Below are 23396 nucleotides of genomic sequence, written 5' to 3'. Positions count from 1 at the left end.
CAACTGAAGAAGTCAAATCTAAAATCAGTCTCGTCTTGATACTGTGGCTTGCAAAAGCACATTTTGTCACATTACAGCCACAAACATGAATCCATTTTATTGGAATTCCACGTGAAAGACCAACACAAAGTGGCGCACACGTGAGAAGTGGAACAAAAATCATACATGATTCCAAACATTTTTTACAAATAAATAACTGCAAAGTGGGGTGTGCGTAATTATTCAGCCCCCTTTGGTCTGAGTGCAGTCAGTTGCCCATAGACATTGCCTGATGAGTGCTAATGACTAAATAGAGTGCACCTGTGTGTAATCTAATGTCAGTACAAATACAGCTGCTCTGTGACGGCCTCAGAGGTTGTCTAAGAGAATATTGGGAGCAACAACACCATGAAGTCCAAAGAACACACCAGACAGGTCAGGGATAAAGTTATTGAGAAATTTAAAGCAGGCTTAGGCTACAAAAAGATTTCCCAAGCCTTGAACATCCCACGGAGCACTGTTCAAGCGATCATTCAGAAATGGAAGGAGTATGGCACAACTGTAAACCTACCAAGACAAGGCCGTCCTCCTAAACTCACAGGCCGAACAAGGAGAGCGCTGATCAGAAATGCAGCCAAGAGGCCCATGGTGACTCTGGACGAGCTGCAGAGATCTACAGCTCAGGTGGGGGAATCTGTCCATAGGACAACTATTAGTCGTGCACTGCACAAAGTTGGCCTTTATGGAAGAGTGGCAAGAAGAAAGCCATTGTTAACAGAAAACCATAAGAAGTCCCGTTTGCAGTTTGCCACAAGCCATGTGGGGGACACAGCAAATAAGTGGAAGAAGGTGCTCTGGTCAGATGAGCCAAAATGGAATTTTGGCCAAAATGCAAAACGCTATGTGTGGCGGAAAACTAACACTGCACATCACTCTGGACACACCATCCCCACTGTCAAATATGGTGGTGGCAGCATCATGCTCTGGGGGTGCTTCTCTTCAGCAGGGACAGGGAAGCTGGTCAGAGTTGATGGGAAGATGGATGGAGCCAAATACAGAGCAATCTTGGAAGAAAACCTCTTGGAGTCTGCAAAAGACTTGAGACTGGGGCGGAGGTTCACCTTCCAGCAGGACAGCGACCCAAAGCCAGGGCAACAATGGAATGGTTTAAAACAAAACATATCCATGTGTTCGAATGGCCCAGTCAAAGTCCAGATCTAAATCCAATCGAGAATCTGTGGCAAGATCTGAAAACTGCTGTTCACAAACGCTGTCCATCTAATCTGACTGAGCTGGAGCTGTTTTGCAAAGAAGAATGGGCAAGGATTTCAGTCTCTAGATGTGCAAAGCTGGTAGAGTAGCTGATAGTTGTGGAGCACCATTTCTTTTTCCCTTCTAATGCTATGCTCATATCACCAAGTACAATGGATTTAATTGTTTAGTTTAAAATGTGGAATTAACGCCAGCAACAGCTGGGTCACATCATTACGCTCCATATCTTTATTATGACTCCTGATCTATAACAAAACTCACCTATAAACTCGCCTTCATTTGAACTTCCGTCTTTAGTTTCCAAATCATTTGAAAATGGATTGTTGCCATCATTTTGGCAAGTTTTGAATCAATCAACCAGACTGCTGTGGCTGTCAATACGGCAGTGATGCTCGTGGTAATGCTTCATAATGGATGCACTGATGTTGCTGGAGAACTACTACTTCATGAGATTGATTCTTTATGGCTAAATGTGGGCGCATAGAGGGCCTGATATGAGGCTGATCCATGTGCACACATTTCCAGGAAGTAATTAATTGTGATCGGAAGAACTGAAAGATGTTTTAAAGTGTTAATCAGTAAGTTACTAGGGTACTGTTTTCTTTTTAAGTCAGTAGCACTGACTCAAAGTGTGTCTCGTAAGCTTATTGGTGTCCTAGTTGGTTTCTAGCCAGTTGGCTTACAACTGTTTACAATCTAATTTTCACTGACCATAGTCAACAAGGGAAGCAGCTATTTTGCTGGTAGTGTTACACTACCAGTGATTTATGCAAAGAACACTGCATGCAGGTGTGCGTATGCATGTTTTTTGATTTTTTTGTAATTTAATTATCAGGCTTATCTGTATGTGCACATACACTTTTATTATGTATCCTATACTCTGTTATTAATTAAGGCCTTGAGTCCTTTCAGTGTACAGCAATATAGATCAGAAGTGCTCTCTTGAGTTTCTCCTTAGAATGAAAAAACACCTTTAGAAAATCCATTAGCGCTAATATGAATTGATTTTTTTATTACTTTTTATATTAATGGCATTCAAATCTGATTGAGTAGGGACTTGTTAATGTGAGCTGTAGCACAGCTTTTGAAATATTCTTCTTCAGTTGAAGTTATTTCAACCATCAATCCTACCATAGTCCTAAAGCATAAAATGCCTCCTTGAATAACAACTATTTTCTTCCACATATACAGTTTTTCTTTCATTACCTTTAAGGACAAAGCAGAAATCCTAATATATGTTTAAAAAAATAGACCTAAAGATATACATACCAACCTGCAGTTGGTATTAAGCTTTTTCAAAACATTAAGGGTGTTTTTCAGTAAAAACTATCCTCCAAGCCAGACTGTAAGCAAACCAATTCTACTTTGCAAACTGGCAACTGGTGCAATGACTGCGTAGCTGTGTGTGTGATTAACAGAACAGCTTTATCGTCTCGGTTGCAGGATGTTGCAGAAGAGCTCTGGTCAGTGCTGTCTGATAGGAAAACTATCTCATACTTCTGACAGTGGTCGTGTTATTTGTTTGACGTTTGACGGGCGTCAGGGGAGAGAGAGAGAGAGATTACTTTTAAGAGTCCTCACATCCTGCCAGTAGCAGGAGTGCTGACAGCTGATCCCTCTGTAGGAGTGTGATGCTCCGAAAAGCAGAGGGTGCTAAGATGGCAGTTGTCAGAGAGGTTAGCGGTGGACCGACTTTCCCACCATATGATTCTGTTGGTCCCTTTAGCTGTTATCCTTCCACAGCTTCTGTTACCTCAGAGATTAACTCCACCTGTTAATATCCATTCTGGACGATTAGTTCATAATCAAAAAATTGCTGCTGTTATTTCCATTTAAAGTGGACTATATGATAGACTGTTTACTATGGTGTGCACAATGACACAGGTATGTGTTATTACAGAACTAATTAGTGACATGTAAGGGCTGATTTGTTGAGTGGACCTGTGACTAAGACTTTAAAAAAAGCCTCATAACCAATATGTAATAAATGAGTGATGTGTAACATCCAATCTATAATATTTAACTCAAAATAAGTTTTCATTAGATTTAATTAGACAAAGTCTTGCACCCAGGATAACAAAAATTGTGCCATTATATTTCCATGATAGAGTTAAGTTATATAACATTAATTTCTGATATGATGCCAAAAGTATTAAAGTCAAGATTAGGTGAACTGTAGGATTTCACCTGTGATTTTCAGGTAAAGTCCCAAACTCTTGGTCCCAGCAGTCTTATCTTCAATAAAGTTTCCTCAGATTAATGGCATTTTACAGTATTCAGAGCCCCCAATCCTCAAACAGAAAAAAAACAAACAAAAAAACTTCTGCTTTGAGTGTTTTTTGTAGTAAAACTAGAAAAACAGACATTGCATCATTGTTTTATACATTGGACCATATTTTCCATGGATGGATTAGCAAAAATTATTTAAGCAAGTTAAAAAAAAAAAATCAAAATGCAGATAAATGAGAGATCGAACTTATAGGATAAATAATGTGGAATTTGGAATGAAGAGTAGCTAGTAAGCAAAATCAGGAAAAATCAGAAATAATCAGAATTTCCCCACTTACATTATCAGATTTTATTGGGTACTTAGGAAGTAGAATCAAGCTGTGAATACAGCATTTGCATATTTGACTTGATAGCAAATGACTGCGTTTAACACATCTAGCTGCTGTCGAACAGTATGGGCTTTTAGAGCTGCGCTGCTGCCCAACTGATGAATTTAAGTCTGTAGGCTTGGATGTCTACCTACACCGGAGGGACATGTCTGTCTACTAAATGGCTCACTCTGTTAAACAGCCAGTCGCTAACTGTGCTGTTTGTTGCTGAGCAGGTAGTGTAAACAATGAGCTGAAGCTCTTTGGAAGGATCTGTAAAGCCTATGAGAGCCTAGGGCACACAACGACAGCAGGTGTGCACTGATTTCGGCTATACTATTTCCATATAAAATAATCATTTAGAGAGAAAGTTAGAAGTGTCGGAATGTCTTCCATGTTTTTTTAATCACACAGTAGACAGCCTCTGTCTGGGTAACAGACCATAATCACAACACAACGTATTTGCAGACAGCTCGTTCATGGGTCCAGCTGCTTTCCTCTCTGACACTCACTGAAAAGTGTAGACACACTTCTGCAGTAGGAAACCAATGTTTGCGCTCAAAGGACATTACAGGCAGCTGTGTTTTAAAAAAAAAAAAAAAAAGTAATTTAATACAGTTTGCCTGCAAATGTATTTGCAGGCAAACTGTAGCATCATTACCCTAACCCATCTCTGTTTTTGTCCAAACTGACATGATATACCTGAATACAAAAATTTAAAGCCAAATACCTTTCCAACAAGAGAATATCTAAATATGAGCGACTGACCAGCTTTAGTGCATGTTTTTGGTTTTTCAGCTCTTTAGCATTCTTGCAGCAAATCACAATCAGATTATTTACAAGTTTGAACCAAAAATGCAAGACACTATAATCACCTTTGCACATATACAGATGCGTCATGCAATATTGTGTCAGTCACCTGGGATAATGTCATTTTTGTGTTATTTTCCTGTTCTATTGTTTCGCCAACAACACTGCTCCTTAACCAGCAGTCAGCAGAGTTTAAAAGGGTGATGGCCTTTCTGTTATTATTAGCTCTAAGGTCAGACTATGTCAGTTTGTGGCAGTCAATGGCAGGCTAGGACAGTTTGTGCCAGGATGTCTGGAGGCTTGAGAGTTCGACAGGAAGAGCCTAGAAGACGGTAAGAAGAGGACAGGTCATCACTGACTCCTACGCAGACACATCAAGAATAGCTGGCTACATTAACTCTGTCCATTAGTGGCTGTCTGTTTGCAGACAGGAAATGACTGATTTGGGCAGATGTGTGGGATTTATTTATATCCTGCCCTGTTTGGCTGCTTTGGTTGCTGGTTGCTTGTCAAGCATCATGTCCAGGGTATCTGTGATAGACATGGATAAGCTGGGAGAAATTGTGAGTGCTGTGTAAATGCATTTGATTAACATGTAAATGTGGTTAGTTGCTGTTGTATGTGAGGGTGTGTGAACCAGAAAGACAAAGAGGAACAAAGGATCAGGAACTCATTTGGTTCAGGGCTCTGTTTTTACTGTTTTCCAGCATAAATAATCAACGGAGTGCAAAGCCATGATTGCATTAACAAAGGACACAAAGGGACAAAGAGGGGAGATTTTTTCAGATCTAGAAAAAAAAAAATCAGTTTCTAATACGCCCTCATAAAAACCAATTATTAGCAGGAGAAAATGAACAAAAACCTGCCACGACAGTTAATTACGTAAACTTAAGTCTTTATTGTGCAGTAACCCTACAATATAGCTCCCATTATTAAAGCTTGAAGTTGGTTTTATTAGAGGGCTGTGGCTGTGAAGATAAAGAGAATACAATGCAAACAAAGAGAACCAACTATTCCCTTTATCCAGACAGCAAAAGTCACAAGCCAAATGTATAAGGTGAAGACTAAAATTCTATTATATGCACAAAAATTGAAATATGCATGTATATTCTATTCATAAGATTTTTAAGTGAGTATTCATGGTCTGGTTAATAGATTTTCATCATTATCGAACCTGCACTGCAGTCCTCATTTTCTAGACATTACCCAACAGAGGCGCATGTGAGAACACAAATGTCCCACTCATTCAGATCAGACTATAAATAAAAAATCCACACGATGTTCGATTCGGGAGATTTGGACTCACACGTGACTAGCAAAGGTTTGTTAATAGAGAGCAGATTGACGCAATACTCAATGCCCAATACTCTATTCACCTGACAGCACCTTTAACATAGTGTTCCCGGTAGTGAGAACACATCTGACGCAGACAATCTCCTGCTGGGAGCTACATATGAGAGAGCAACTTTGCACAATCCCTTGTCTTGATGTTTTTAAGAGTTTTTATAACTGAAAACAAGTTTCAGTTAAACAAGTGGATCCATGTGCACAAGCTGACAGGCATAAATCCTCTAATACATGTGCCTCATCTGCAGCTCACTTGAAGTGTCAGGGAAAGAAAGGGCAAATGTTATCCTTGCATAAAGCAATGGCTGTTTTTTAACCTTCATTCTGCAAGTTCTTCTCTACAACAGAGTCTCGCATATCATCAGATAAGAAAAGGTAATCAGTGATTTAGTTCTTAGCGGTTTGTTATCATTACAGATTTTTAAAGTTTTAGGTTTTATCAGATACCGGTGCCAAACCAGTACTTTTGAAACGGTCCCGGTGCTTAAATGGTGCTTGAACCGGTGCTTAAAGAATGGAGAACACAAACTTTGTCCAAAAACCTCTCATGTTTAGCTGTTTTTTTTTTGTTTTTTTTTTTGTAAAAAGATAGCAATGTTAGCCTTTTTCTGCAGCTATGGGGCATTTATGGTATCACTCTTGGCTGGAAGCAGTGCTTAAACAATGGAAAAAAACACAAACTTTGTCCTCTCATGTTTAGCTTTTTTCCACTTTTTCTTTGGTCATTTTAGCCTTTTTGGCCAGGGTGAAGGGAGCATCTGCCATCAAACAAGAAGACAGCCGCATGTAACTACAGCGGTCTTTGCTAGTTCACCTTACATGCATTAATGTAATAACGTGGTTAGCCTACTCAACGTAAATTACACACGAACAACATTAAGCCACTCACCCAGAGAAGAACGGCTGCTGCTGCCGCCATCATCATCCGTCATCATTTCTGCTACACTGGCAGGGCTATGGCTAAGACTCTCCTCTTCGGGTTCTTGGGGGATGTTGCTGGCTCCGGTCCGATAACAGGCACCACACCCGCACTAAATGTGCTCGGTGTGAGGTCTTGCAGCAGGCTATCAAATACGGTGCATTTCTTGGCTTTTAAAAAAACGCAATGCTTCGCCAGGTGTTTCATCAGATTCGAGGTGTTACCTTCTTGTTGCAGGCTGCTGAGTTTGCATCTTTTGCTGTGAGGTACAGCCAGACTTTGACCGCTTCGCCTTGGGCATTTTTAATCTGTAGCTCTGGTCTAAAAGAACGTACGTACCTGGGCCCGCCTACTATCCTTGGAAAGGTAAAATGATTGGCTAGAATCCAAAGTGTATGACATCTCAGGGGAAAAAAAAGCACCGAAATGTGCGCTGCTTTTCGGTCTGGTTACTACCGTTTATGTCTGAACCGGTGCCATTATGGCACCGGATACCGGTACCCATCCCTACTTCTGACTAGTAGCTGAAGTACGCAGGGAAATGATGCCTTGAGTGTAAGTTAGAAGAATAAGATAAAATCAGGACACCGTAATGAATATAGATTGTTGAATATTCTCTTAAATGCAGCTTTGATCAGCGTAGAATAACATATTTATATTTGGTATTATTTTTATGCATGACACAACCTCACCTCACCTAATTTATTTACAATCCAAGTGACAAACCCCACTGCAGCTGTCACAGTTATGACCCGTGTTTGTCATCCACATTAGCTCACTTAGGGAGGATGTTAGAGCGGATGATGGGTAAACGTTACATCTGATTTGGCACAGAATAAGACCGTGGTGAGTAACTAATATTTATGATTTTAGTATAGACAATTTTACTCAATTTGGGATGTTTTCCTAACCCTTAGTGCGCTATTTTGTACTCATAGCATTTTAAGGATTATTTTGTGCTCAGGTCTTAAGATTGAGGTGGAAACTGCAAATCATGTTCAGTTCAGTGGAAAGATTATTAATCAAATGCATACATGAGTAGATTAAGATATATTTATTCATCCAACTTCAAAGCAGCACCAGATGATATAATGGCTAAGATTTTGTAAAAAAAAAATACATATACAAGATTAACGTTATCTTTAAAAACAAATATGTATTTCATTTATGTTCTGGTTTCAAAATATACTCTAGTGAAAGTTTCATCTGTTCTGCAAAAAAACCCTCAGCAATCATGATTGCATCACGAGTGTTCCTGTGCCTTTCACAGTCTTTCAGGAAAGAAGTGAATATCATGGTTGACAGCAGTCTGAGTCACAGGAATGTTAATGCTACCGATTCCATCACTGACAATGATGATTCAACACACTTAGTTGAGGTTAAGGGCTCGGAGGCAAAGATTTGTTCAGTCTGGCACTGAAAATCTCAGCAGGTGGGTCATGGGGTGGTTTTTTTTCTGTGACAGCCACCATGCAGTGATTGAAAGCAAAGCATGCCTGAGTCTAGCCACAATGCCCACCGACATGTTGACATTCTAACCCATACAGTAAGTACTGATTAGTCACACTGACTGCATTGTTACATAATTCAAATCACACACACACACACACACACACACACACACACACACACACACACACACACACACATCACAGTATTGTGTTGATAAACTCTGTCCAGAGGTATCCAGACGACAACATTTTCATTTTCTTCGGGGCCACAATTTGCTGTGAAGACACACACACACACACACACACACACACACACACACACACACACAGACTCACAAAAAGCAAATGGTATCAGTCACACTTTGCTGTTAATATGATTTCACAGGAATGTTGCCTGATTGACGGAGTAAGCTACAGAGTAAAAAGTCTTTTTGATATCTAGGACAGAGCCCTGGGGTCTCTCTGAGTGATAGGTGACCTACAGACACTGGCTACTGTTTGTGTGAGCGTGATCCTTCCCAGTTGCTCTGCTCTAGTTCAGGAACTGGAGATTTGAGAAGACTTAAGTTCCTCCCGGGTACACACACAACACAAGTGGAGCTGAAAAAAACAAGAACCAGATCACGTCAAGGGAGGCAGGAGCCCTGCCTTTGCACTGACCCAAATACTCCAAAATCAGTCGGTTTTCACTCGTCAGATGTGTGGTTAAATGAGAACGGTGTTTGAACATGCAAGGACGTACCGTGTGAACACATAAGTGAGAAAAACACGTTGGCTCGCTAAGGAAGGATGATTGCTAGATGTGAGTTTTTCCCCCCTGACATTTGGTTTTCTCCAGTTTCAGTGACATTTTTTTTTCTTTTGAACTTAACCACGAAACATAGGAGCATAGTTAGGTTTGGCTCACGAGGAACTAAATCTAGCTTCTGTCTGCTGCCCTTTAATAAATTCCATATTTTAATTGTATTCTCGTCATTTGCACCTAACAGCCCCTGCTTTGATGAATAAAATCTAGCATAGCCTTTCAAAAACACTTTGGCACGAGACATATGCTTATAAATATTTATTTTGTCGATGCAGCTGCCATCATTTGACATCTTGTTGACACACATATTGGGTTTTTGACCTGATATAATTTTTTGCAGGAGAAATTCAGAGACTAATGCAATCATGAACAGTTTTTTTCCCTTGCCCCATCTTTCTCGCTCTGTATTGACAAACTATCAAAAAACATGATAAAAAAAAGAAAAAAAAGATGAGTGCCAGGAGATAGAACCTGTAGAAATATCACAGACTTTTGAAGATTTTAGTTATTTTCCTCCCCTGCCTGAGCGTCTCTCTCTCTCTCCCAGTCTTTCTTGCAGTCTTTTGTCTCTCTCCGGAGCCTATATTAACAACCGAGGTGCAATATTCTGACAGCTTTGGTTTAGTTTTGTGCTCAGAGTTGGTGTGAATGGCAGGAAGAGATGTTTATTGAAAAGAATGACAAAGATAATGTCTGTAGCCTGAATTTATAAGCAGATTAGTTTTAGATTTTTTTCCCCACCCCTTTGTGCTGCTGCCTTTTTACAGTTATGTAATTTCATCTAGAAGATGCCCTTACCTGTTCTGATTTTTCCTAAATAAGGTAAGTGTTGGTCGCGGACTATGATTAGTTAGTCCATAGTTTTTATAATGTTTTCATACTGTGATCAGATTAACACACAAACAAAACAAATCATTTGCTGTCATTCATCATCCATCACCGGCAGTTTTGTGTGTGTGTGTGTGTGTTCCCACTACATATGACCTATAATGTGTAGAAATCACAGTTGAAATCAATATTTACTGTTGTCAAGTTGGAAAAACATTAGCTTTATCAGCCATGAATGACTTTTTCATTATCTAATTTTACATCTAAGATATTGCTTCAATATTTGTGAAAATATTGTACATTTCAAATATTGGCACTTATTAATCTGCCATTATCATTATGTGGAAGTGCAGTCTTTTAATGTTTAAAGAAGTAACTTAGGGGAAACATTTACTGGACATGTGCTGCTTCTACAAATGTTTGTGAAAAAAATGGGTCACTCTCAGGAGCTCCGTGAATTCCAGCGTGATACTGATGGAGGATGCCACCTGCGCAACAAGTCCAGTCTTGAAATTTCCTTGCCACTAAAAATTCCACAGTCAGCTGTCAGTGTTTTTCTAACAAAGTGCAAGTGATTGGGAACAACGGCAACCTGGCTATGTATCACAGAGCAGGGTCAGGAGACGTTAAGACGGTAGTGTCCAGAGGTTGCCAACTTTCTACAGTGTCAGTTGCTGAAGACCTCCAAACTTCATGTGGCTTTAAGATTAGCTCAAGAACAGTGTACAGAGACCTTCAAGAAGTGGGTTTCCATGGCTGAGCTGCTGCATCCAAGCCTTATATCACCAAGCACAATGCAAAGCATCGGATACAGCTGTGTAAAGCACCCCGCTACTGTTCTCTGGAGTGAGGAATCCCACTTCTCCATCTGGCAATCTGAACGGAGTCTGGGTACTTGTCTGAATACAATGTGCCAAGTGTAAAGTTTAGTGGTGGGGGGATTCTGGTGTGGGGTTGTTTTTAAGGAGTTACGCTTGACCCTACCGTCTAGTGAAAGGAACACTTAATGCTTCAGCATACCAAGATAAGTTTGGCAATTTTATGCTCCCAGTTTTGTAGGAACAGTTTGGGGATGGCGCCTTCCTGTTCCAACATGACTGCGCACCAGTGCACAAAACAAGGTCCATAAAGACACGGAAGAGCGAGTTTGGTGTGGAAGAGCTTGACTGGCCTGCACTGAGTCCTGACGTCAACCCAACAGAACACCGTTAGGATGAATTAGAGTAGAGACTGTGAGACAGGCCTTCTCGTCTAACATCAGTGTCGGACCTCGTAAATGTGCTTCTGGAAGAATGGTAAAAATTCCCATAAATGCACTCCTAAACTTGTGGAAAGCCTTCCCAGAAAAGTTGACGCTCTTATAGCTGCAGAGGGTGAGTTGACTTGTTAAAGTTCAAAGTTCATATGCGTGTGAATAGACAGTTTTATTTAATAGTGGATGTTTTCCTAATCCTCAGTGGTCGATTTTGTGTGCAGATGTTAACCATAGTGTTAATGTCACAACATGAACATTTTCTTGTATAATAAAAAATAAATTCACAATAATTACAGTAATTTAAAACAGAGGTGGAAATTACAAATCCTGCCAATTTTTAAAAAGTGTTCAGTTTACTAGACGCCTACACGTAAAGATCAGTCATTCTGATGCACTCCAGTGCAGTACACACAGCAGTAGATTGAGATATATTTATTCATCCCACATCACAACAGCTTCTCATTACATATTGCCTATACTGTTTAGACATTATGTAAATCAGCGTACATCAATATTTTGTGATGTCAATGAAGACTCTAAATTGGAAAACGTAAGCTTTATCAGTTATGAATATAAAACTGTAAACATTTTATTGCAGCTGAAATTAAATAGACTTTTTCATTATCTAGCTTTGACTCTATTGAGATGTTATTCCAGAAGAAGTGAAAAAAAATATTTTCCCAAAATCTGACATTTTAAATCTGCCATAATTGATTTTTAGAAGTGCTGTGACAGCAGCCTTTCTTATAAAGAAGTTTTATTGAAAGCAGTTGCCTGCAGCAGAAATTGGCAATATTAGCTAAGTTAATTTATCTTGTGCAGCCAAGACGCTGAGATGAAACATATTCTGTGTTCAATTTGTATATAGCATAAGGTACACAGATATGATGAAAGTGATTGTAGCTGTAATGTTTATACTTTTTGATTTTCTTGTGTGGACAAACAGTCCGAATTATCCAGCACTTTGGGATCTGTGCTCTAATAAATCTTGATTACAGACTTTGGTCCAGACCCTTTGATCTCCTAAAAGCTGCAAGTCTACCCTGCCAAAGAGATGTGTGTTTTGGTTTGAATTTGTAACAGCGTCAGCAATGTAACTATCACCTTCCTCTAATACCAAAGGTACATGGCTTGAAGACTAAAAATCGCTGTCTTCTATAAGATTGCAGGTCAGTGAAATTCAGTCCTATTTTTTAAACATTGGTAATATATATGTGCAAAATATGGTTATTTTGTTGTGTTAGATGTTATTTTATGATTTTGGTAATAGAGTCCACTGAAGATTTCCTGTGGGGATGTGTAACTTTTGAATATATATTTTATTGGTCCATTTTGCAGTTTCTTGTCCCAGCTCTCTTTATAATAATAATAATAATAATGGATTGCATTTATATAGCGCTTTTCGGGGCCCTCAAAGCGCTTCGCAATTCCACTATTCATTTACTCTCACATTCACACACTGGTGGAGGCAAGCTACAGTTGTAGCCACAGCTGCCCTGGGGCAGACTGACAGAAGCAAGGCTGCCATATTGTGCACTAAACTGTAAAGTCATAAATACAGTCATAAACACACAGATGGGCACTTTTACCAAGAAAGCCTATAACAAAAGAAAGGTAGTATAGCCAAAATATATTACTTTGTAGCCTTACAGTATGTCAGGTAGATTAAAAATAATAACCTGTGTGGCATTACAACCTAGAGTATCCTCTATCGTATGCTTGTCAAACTCAGCTGTGTGCGGAAAACAAGAGGGCATTTTAAGGTCTGTGTAAAGAGGTTAGAAATTCACGTTTTGACTTTGTCACATCACAGAAAAATATGTTATCTATTAGCCAGCCAGATTTGAATGATTAAAAGAATTTTCACAGCTGGAAAATGTGAAAAAAATGATCAGTGTCCATGCTCTCTGTGCGCTGCAGGGAAGACTGCAGGGTTACTTTTATAGGCCAAACCAGAAATTAGCACTGCCCTGATTCACTGGAATAAATTGGATTTTTCCATTAGGTTTTTGAGTATTTCAGAAAGATATCTCTATGGGAAACAGTTTATGATACATGTTTGGACACTTTTGATTTTTGAAGCTTTAAAACCTAATGCTATTCAAGTGCATTACACCAATTGCAAGATAAGGAACCCAAAAATGACCAAAAAACGTTTTGCTAACTTCAGCGGTAAGTGTACTTGCAGGGATTGTTTTACCTTAAACACACGTGGTCCGCAGCAATACTTGGGTAAGCTGTGGAGTTTAAATAATAATCCTACGGGCCCCAAATGTGCCAAAAAATATATTTCCAACAGCATTACTCCACCAGAAGCCTGATTTGATAAAAGGCAGCATGGATCCCTGCTTTCATGTTGTTTATGACAAGTTCTTAGGCTACCATCTGAGTGCTTTAGCAGAAATCAGCACTCATTAGACCAGACCATATGAAATGTAGCCTCGGTTTCCTATTGTTAGATGACAGTAGTGACACCTGGTATGTGTACTGATACAGATAGAAAGTGTTACTGTGTATTGAGTTGCCATCTGAGTTGTTGCTCCCCATGTTCCACCATTAGCAAACTTTATAACTTAATGGTTTAAATAGTCATTGTAGTGGCAGGAAATTTAGAAGACTAAGCACAGCTTAAAATCATTTGCAGAATATTGCCATAGCTAGCTCTAACTCTAGGCTGTGATAAGAATAATAGGTGTCGTAACTCAAGAAAACTCCCGATGCTAATGAGCAGTTAGGAGAGATCTCCTGCTAAGTAAGTTTGACGTTGCTGGGTTATTACACTTCTTCACGGGTTGTGTCTAATAATTTTGTACTGTGTGCTTGAAAACACATCTGCTATTTATTTATTTATTTTTTGGTAATTTTATTTTCAATTTTCAGAATATAAAATGAAAACAAACCCCAAAACAAACAAAAACAAACAGGCTAAGGTGCGTTACAGAAAAAACAATTAATTCAGACAAACATGCTCTTCACAAAACACCACAGGATAAAGTAACAAAAGTTGGACTTGATGAGAGTTTACTAATCTGGGTCCAGTTTAGCCCAATCTGGTCCTTGCAAAGTGTTCCAAAAAGGGGTTCCAGACACTCAGAAGAGAATCTATTGATTCTTTGCTGAACTTTTCCAATTGTATTATGGACATCGTGTCTGTTTCCCACAAATGAAACGAAGGAGGAGTGGGGGACTTCTATTCCCTCAGGATTAACCTCTTGGCAACAATCAAACCTAGTTCCAGTGGCTGCTGCACTGTAACTGGAAGTAGCTCTGATGCTGGAGAACATCCAAACATTTCAAGTTAAGGTTCAGGCTGTAGAGGTTTCATATATGCCTTGGAATATATGAACAAATATTTAAAACCAAAATCTGTTAATGAGGGACAAGACCAAAAGGCATGGAACAATGCACCTTCTGCCAATCTACACCTGCCACACATTGGGGAAATGGAAGGATAAATCCTGTGCAGTTTGACCTGATCTGTTATTTGATTTCATAAGAACTTGATTTTTCTATAGATTGATAGTAGATAGAGGAGGCTGTGGCTCGGGTAATAGAGCAGGTCGTGTACCAAGATGGATTGAGTCCTAATTCTTCCAGCCTGCATATGAAGTGTCCTTAGGCAAGGTATTGAGCCCTGCTTTGCCCACCCCCGATGCACTGATTGGGGTGGTGTGTGTGTGTTTTTGTGATTGGTTGCTTCAATTGCTCAACTGAGTAGAAGGGTCCTATATAAGAACAGTCCATTTAGTTTATGTTGATTTTTTTTTTTTTTTGTTGGTTAAAAGTGCTCAAAATGTGTTGATTTGTTGAATCTCTCATGTATACAGAGGAAGTGATGAGGTTTGCTAAACACCAGCAGAATGAAACTCTCTAAAATGCATGCTTTTTTAAAAAAAAAGAAGACACATTACAAGAAAAATTCCTCTGTAGTAATATGCGTGGTAGATTCTTCTGGTTCATACTTTGGAGTTTCGTCTTTCTTATCGTTGTCTCTTTATATATTCCCAAATTATGAGAGGTGCCACAGTGCCTCATACATCCTCATTTGTATCTGTCAAACTTTAATGAATGCTTAGGCCATGAATATTGCATGCCTTAAAGGGTAAGTATATGCAAACTGAATGGTAAGAGACATGTAATTTGTTATGTTATGTAGGGAACAGTATACATTATGCTTTCTGGTACAGGTACATCAAGGGAATAGAATTATATTGTAATTGTATTATAATATAATGCATTACAAGATTTTGCTTAACAGGAGCTGAATGTTTTGACATTTGAAAAAACATCAGACAAACCGATGACGGTATATCATATTAATTAGTACTCTAATGGGTGCAAGCGGATTCTGCTTCTGAAGCGATAAACAAATGATGACTGATACAGTCAGTACAAGGGTAAGGTGTCAGCACACAGTGTGCTAACTGTGCTTGACGGGGCTAAATGCAAGAGACCTGTGGTTCTGCCTCTCTCCACACAGACCTGTCAGGATCATTTGGAGCCCAACCCTGTTTTGCAGGCGAGGCGCTTTGTCAGCAACACTGCATTTGGCTTCTGTTCCCAAAGGAAGGATTCTGCCATATTACATTCATTGAAAAGAAGCAATAAATGAATAGTTTGTTTACTTTAATCAAGCTCTGGCTCGAACAGCACAAAAGCAGAGAGAGCTTGTTATCTGAGACAAAGTTTGAATCTTACTTTGCCAATAGATTTGATGTAAACTGTCTTGTTCTAATGTTTCAAAGCTAGTGAAAGGAAGTAAATTGGTTTTTTTTGTTCCCTTAAGACTCGCGTCTATCACTGAAAGAAATGCAAAGAGGCACTTATTTTACTAATGAGACTTAGATATTCACTGTGGAGCCTTCCTGAAAGGACAGAAAATGCGTAGGGTCAAGACCCTTACACCCCATAGAAACGTGCCCTCCAATCAGCTCAGAGTAATCTCCAGTGTGCTCTTGTCAAAGCCAATGCTGTGCAGATAATGGAGGATATTTTAATAGAGAGTAGACAGTGTGATTTTTAATGCAGTTTTACTTCTTAATTTTTGTTAAAGCTCCAAAACTCCTGAATTTTTCCAAACCCGAATATTCATTCTATAGAGGGGAACTGATTGGCATGTTTTGCCATGATATCAGGCTGGATCCTATGGATATTAGCCTAATGTGTTGACAGAGAGTAATTTAAGTTGTTAGCAAGGAGACTCGCCTAGCTCTAACGGCCTACGTATCCATTTTGACCCCACTAATCCTCTGATGATGTAGCCAGCTACCAACCCTAACAGTTAGGTGCGATCAACGACCACAGCCATTAACAGCCGCTCTCCTCAATAATCCTTGCTCTTGGTGAAAAGGCTAGGTTATTTAGTGGCCAGGAAAATAGGCCCCTGGGAACTTTGTATTTTCAGGGCTAGAAAAACCTGTAAGAACCATTAAAAGATGTAATACTTATACACAACCTTTACTGTTTGGCAAAGAGTTAAAAGGGAAGTTATTTGAGCGTGAAATACAGATAGGTATTTTTTATTTAAGTACTTTAGTGAGGGAAAAGCAAACACCTAAATCAAATCATTTGAATCTTATGATCAAATCACATAAATCCTATCATTTCTTAACTAATAAATTCTATGCCCTAGCTAGTTTTCTTCGACCAGTCTTGGGATGATTTGAGAGAGAAGAGTATGATCCGGCTGTAGATGCAATCTTCTCCTGGTCATGCCCAGTGAGGTCCAAATGTGGAAGCAGTAACTCAATACAAAGTCCTCCAACTTCTTCAAGGTTGCAATCCAACACAGAAAGATGAAAAGAGAAAAGATATACTTATAAATCCAATTTTCAGATCGCAGTTGCTTGGCTATGCTTTATCCTCATTTTAAATAAAAAACTGCAAACCTTTTATTTTAGATCCGTCTGCTCATGATGAGGTCTGGGGAACTAGCAGTTCTTTATTACCAATACATTACTTTTTATACTCTTTCACAAACTCTGCTCCCATCTCTCCACTCCTGATGAGGATACTCTTGGCACACCATTGCACCATGCTTACTTTCTATATTTCACACTTTTTCTGTGGTTGCCATGAGGTTGCCAACCAGTCTCTAGGCCTGTGTGACTGAGATTTACCTTCACCTAAATGCTTTTGATAATCAGTCCCGAATTCTATAAACTCAATAGTGGAAAAAAGACCTTAAAGCTCAAAGTCATAGGATGATTTCAGGCTTCAAGAATCCTCAAAACACCCTGCCAATTGAAGAACTCTTGAATGGAGAGACTTACACAAGTTTACGTTAAAGAGAAAGTACACGAGGTGAAAACTAGGTATCAGTCTAAAGAATATAAAAGGTAAAATTGGTGAAGACCTGGCAAAGTGTTTGCAAAAAATTTTTGTCTGTGCAAATTGCCTCTCACACCCACCACAAATAAGCAGACAAAACAATACTGACACATTTTATAAGTGCTTAGTATTTTTTATCATAAGAAGAGGTCGTGTTTGTTTCATGGAAAGTCACCCAGCTGGGTAATGCTTTGGGAATCTCAGCTGAATTGTTCTATTTCTATTCTCTTGAATTTCATTAACAATCAGAACTGCAGCATTAAAAAAATAATCTAGGTTCTCACTAGGGATGGGTACCGGTATCCGGTGCCATGATGGCACTGGTTCTGTCATAAACGGTAGTAACCAGACCGAAAAGCAGCGCACATTTCGGTGCTTTTTTTTTTCCTGAGCTGTGATACACTTTAGATTCTAGCCAATCATTTTACGTTTCCGAGGATAGTAGGCGGGTCCAGGTACGTACGTTCTTTTAGAGCAGAGCTACAGATTAAAAATGCCCAAGGCGAAGCGGTCAAAAGTCTGGCTGTACTTCACAGCAAAATATGCAAACTCAGCAGCCTGCAACAAGTGCTTTAAGCTGATACTGTGATACTGTCAAAGGAGGTAACACCTCAAATCTGATGAAACACCTGGCGACGCACAGCGTTTTTTTAAAAAGCCGAGAAATGCGCCGTATTTGATAGCTTGCTGCGAGACCTCACACCGTGCACATCTACTGCGGGTGGGTTACCTGTTATCGGACCCGGAGTTTGCAACATCCCCCAAAAACCCGAAGAGTAGAGTCCTGGCCCCTAGCCCTGCCAGTGTAGCAAAAATGACGGATGATAATGGCAGCAGCAGCCGTTCTTCTCTGCGTGAGTAGCTTAATGTTGTTCGTGTGTAATTTACGTTGAGTAGGCTAACCACGTTATTACATTAATGCATGTAAGGTGAACTAGCAAACATCATCATAGCTACATGCGGCTGTCTTCTTGTTTGATGGCAGATACTCCCTTCACCCTGGCCAAAAAGGCGAAAATGACCAAAGAAAAAGAGGAAAACAGCTAAACATGAGAGGTTTTTGGACAAAGTTTGTTTTTTACATTGTTTAACCACTGCTTCCAGCCGAGAGTGATACCACATATGCCCCATAGCTGCAGAAAAGGCTAACATTGTTATCTTTTTACAAAAAAAACCAGCTGAACATGAGAGGTTTTTGGACCAATTTTGTGTTCTTCATTCTTTAAGCACCGGTTCGAACACCGTTTAAGCACCGGCACCGTTTCAAAAGTACCGGTTTGGCACCGGTATCGGATAAAACCTAAACGATACACATCCCTAGTTCTCACTAATAAATTTTTGTAGCCTTGTTGGTGATTTTCCCATTGCTCAGCAAGTTAACATTTCCAAATAATTCTTTTTCAGCTCATATTTGTATTCATGCTCAGCCTCTGCTCACATAAGCATCTCCAAAGTGCTGACAAAATGTACCAGAAACAATTAACCTCCACAAATTTAAGCTGACAGCAGTCATATTCATTCATTATTAATTACTTATCACAAATTAGACTCTGTCAACTCACCAGAGACAAAGATTAACACTAATACACGTAAATCCGTTCAGACCGCTCTCAAGCTTCATACGGGAGATGCTTATTAACCCTGATGGGACTTTAAATCTTCACAGTGTTTGTTTACACAATGAAAGCCGTCACTTGATGACTGTATAACAGTCAGATACGGCTAATGACATAATGATCTAAATCGTTAAAGAAACGGAAAGTCCAATATTTATCAAATCCATTAGGAATCATTGCATATTAACATGAAACTGCAAGCGAAGATGGAGGGGATGAGAGTGGAACATTTTTGAAATTTTCCACCAATTTGATTTCCACACATTCTTGAGAGAGCTTTTTGTCTACTCTTTCATGCACTCAGAATCCATAAATGCATGTTTTAAGAGGGGTTTCAGATGAATGCAGTGATCCAGTTAACACCATATCCTCAGGCAGGCCATTACAGAGCTACAAGAGCTCAATCACGCTTTCGCCACATTTTTTTGTCACATCGCTTTCTGAGCTGTTTCCATTATCTTGACAGGAACACTCAACACTCGGGAGGGAGAAATCGGCTTTCTCAGCTCACATACTGTCGCTCAGTGCTCAACATTTGCTTCTGTCTGACCATACTGTCGCAAACTCATCATTTATTTATTTATCTAAATATCAACTATGATGAAGTGGGAGGAAAAACGTTTGTTTCGCTGTTTCTCTCTTGGTTTTACTGCACTATTCTTCAAGGGCCTCATTAGATATCAGGACAGGTGTGTGTGCAGACTTAAAAGCTTGTTTGTGTCCCTGCTGGTGAACATCAGCCATATCTGGCAGAGAAAAATGAATCATTTGGAGAGCCATCTGTCTGTCAAATGTTTTCTTGCCTGTGTGAAAGACCAATAATAACGGAAAGATCTCATTTCTGGGTCGAATGAGGTTTGACGCCACCAACATGTGTCCAAGTTTTTTCAACTTTAGTAAGCAAAGTCATTTTCAGTTTTTCTCTTGATGTGGAACTAGCAGGAACTGATTGGACATTCACTCCTCAATTTTCCTTCTTACTTAGACTGTTTTTCTTTTGGCTGGCTGAGAATTCATTTAGGAAGTGTTTTGTCTTGTTTTCTTCCTTTGATCTCGGAGGCAGTTAACCATAAATGTCAAAGATAAACTTTGCATTTTTATCAACGAACCTTGTTTGTACTTAGCAAGTTGGCAAGGGAGGAGTGTTGGCTGGATGTAGCGCTGCAAATTATGAATCACTTGGCAGACAAGTTGACGTGTTCTTTAAATTCAATTGTATTTTCATATGGCACCAGCCTACATTGACACCAACCATTGAGGAACTTCATGTTTTACAGTATAGAACCTATAACAATATAGAGAAAACACCACTGATCTTATACCAGGAAGCACTGGAAAACAGTGGGAAGAAAAAAAAATCAATGGCAGATCCAGGCTCACAGAGGGCAGCCATCTGCCATGACCAGCTGAGGTGGGGGAAATGGGAAGAGAAAGGAAACAAGCAGAGAGAACAGAAACAACAAACAGTATAACAAAAAAAAACCCCAAAAAACTTGGGGTTACAGTTTTAAACCTCCAGATGAGGTACTCCAGAACTGGAGATACATGCAGAAAAGTGCAGAGAAATATGTCAGAGGACATAGCAAAAACCAAACAAGAGACACAAAAGTAAAATCATCAAGTGGTGCCATATAAATTCATATGTAGTGAAGGAATGCTTGGTGTACCATATGAAGTATCTGCAGCAGTTTCACCTGATCCACCAGAAGCTATGAGCAAAAAGGGAAAAAAGAAAAGTTAAAGAGTCTAACTGTCTCTTGAAACCAAAATGGGAGATGGTTTGACATGAGAGGAGCCTTTGGATTTTGGAATATCTTGGTTGGCACTCGTATAGCTAAAATGCTTCATTGACAAAAATAGCTTTGAAGTCTTCAGGATATGACGAGGCTTGGTCCCTCCTTTGTATGTAAGGAAAGATTTTGAATGTTTTTTTTCTTGATTCAGTGGGGAGCCATTGAAGAGAAGTAAGAGCCTGTTTTAATTCTTACTTCTTACTTGTTGGAGCTTTTTAGATTAGCTGGAGGCTTTTTATGGAGCTATCAGGACAATATTTTTCAACATCACTCAGAGACAGGATGTTTTTAGAACATTATATGAAGGAAAGAAGGCAGTCATAAATACTTATGTTCTTTATAGTGAGTGGACACATTATAATTTTGTTATGATCAGCTTGGACTGAATCTTGGATCTGATAAACCTGTTTGGTTTATCAGATGTCCATCATGTGGCAGATTGTTTAAGATGTAGTCACTGCCAGATTTTAAACATGTAATTCGAATCTCACCCAGAGTATTTTTCTTCTGCATTTGCTCTATTTTACAACCTTCTGGGGTTCTATATTGTTTTTATTGTAACTGTTATTGATCTGTTATTCAGTGTATTGCAGGGGTGGGCAACTCCAGGCCTCGAGGGCCGGTGTCCTGCAGGTTTTAGATGTGTCCTTGAACCAACACAGCTGATTTAAATGGCTAAATTGCCCACCCCTGGTGTATTGTGTAGTGCGTAGCCAATTCAATACTAAGTTGTGAGATATAAGTTTTCTGACTATTCAGTTCAGTATATTCAGTCTGATGATTCAGTGTTTCAAGCTGTTTTCCGTTGTGAAATATACGTTTAATCTTAATTTTAATTGCATTTCTCAGTACGTCATCTCAGTCTCTTAGAAAACCCAAAAGTATTTCGTGAGCAATTCTCTCTCTCACACACACACACACACACACACACACACACACACACACACACACACACACACACACACACACACACAGAACAGTGTATACACAACATTGTCATCAGTATCACCCTGCTGTGACTGACCGAAGTTGACTAAGGTCGGGCTATTGGCACGCTGGATGTTGGCATACCCGTAGCCAGCATCCAAGCTCTTGCTGCGGCTTTGGAAGTCCATGAGAGCACCACCTCTGAGTCCTCTGACTCCTTTTGGTTTGTATACACACCGACTTAATTATTTAAAAGTGGAACCATGTTTAATTTGAGAATCCACCATTAGGGATACACAGCTGGATACATATGAAACGAAAAACTGTTGTTGTAGATAATAGTCATAGATAATTACATTTCCCAAGAGGGAATGTTTTTAAATGAGTTTCTGACCAAAAAGTAAGTTCAGTGAATCACAGCTGAGTGCACTAAATTCAGTTTGATGAGTTGTTTGTTCATGTGCTGAACTCTAGTTGGTGGATTTTTTTAATTCTCTTTGAAGAGAGCCAGAGATGCTGCTTCTCCCTGCCTTCAGTTTGAACAAAACAGAAAATGCAAGATTCCCCCAAAATATCCAAATATTCTTCTGTGGGTTTGACACAAAATTGCTACCGGGTCTGTTAACTGTATACAGAATGCAACCTCTAATAGGAAAATGTTAGAGACAAATTTACCCGCAGCAAAAGTGGAGGCTGTTTACACCGAATATTGTTTCTCGCCCCCAACTATGTCAGACATGAGATGAAAGCAAGGTTCAGATGCAAACAAAAGGCACACATGCAAAGAGAACAATACCAAGTATGATACGCTGTGATGATTTGCTCTGTCATCACTCTTGTTTTTACTGTGCAGATGTACAGACGATAGTGACAGAAAAGTCACAAGGTAAGTGAAGATGATAATTACAGATTATCTGACATCATGCTGTGTGTCACCAAGCTAGGCGACACATTTTGCTGACATGTTGCTGACATATTTTGTCAGTGGTGTCAAACATGCATTGTATCTGTCTGGAAAAAAAGAGACTACAGCACAGACAGCTGCAGTTGTCCCCTTTCTGTCATGTCTGTGATTTTAAAAGCCTCTTGGCTCTGATCTAAATGGCTGGCAGGTTTCTGTCTCAGATCTCTTGACTAAAGCCTTAGTCATCGAAATGAAACGGTGAAAATGATCCTGTCCCGCAGAGATGGTTCTTAAAAAGTCTAAAGACCTTATCCACATCATAAGCATGAGATTTGAAACCATTTAGGGAATGTTAAATGTGCCAATAAATTCTTGTTTTTCACTTATGGAGGAAAACAATGACATTAGGTCTAATAGTTAGAAGTAATAACTATATCAAATATATTATGATATAAAATGAAAAACAAAGCATTGTATTTTTCTATAAAATGGTCTTATCTTCCTCTTAGCAGCTACAAACACAGGTCTGTGTGAATGTTTGTTTTTCCTGGAGAACAATGGTT

This window comes from Perissodus microlepis, chromosome 4, assembly GCF_051167445.1.
Source record: "Perissodus microlepis isolate ML-2025 ecotype Zambia chromosome 4, ASM5116744v1, whole genome shotgun sequence".
In the NCBI taxonomy this organism is placed as follows: domain Eukaryota; kingdom Metazoa; phylum Chordata; class Actinopteri; order Cichliformes; family Cichlidae; genus Perissodus; species Perissodus microlepis.
This window is presented reverse-complemented; position numbering follows the sequence as displayed.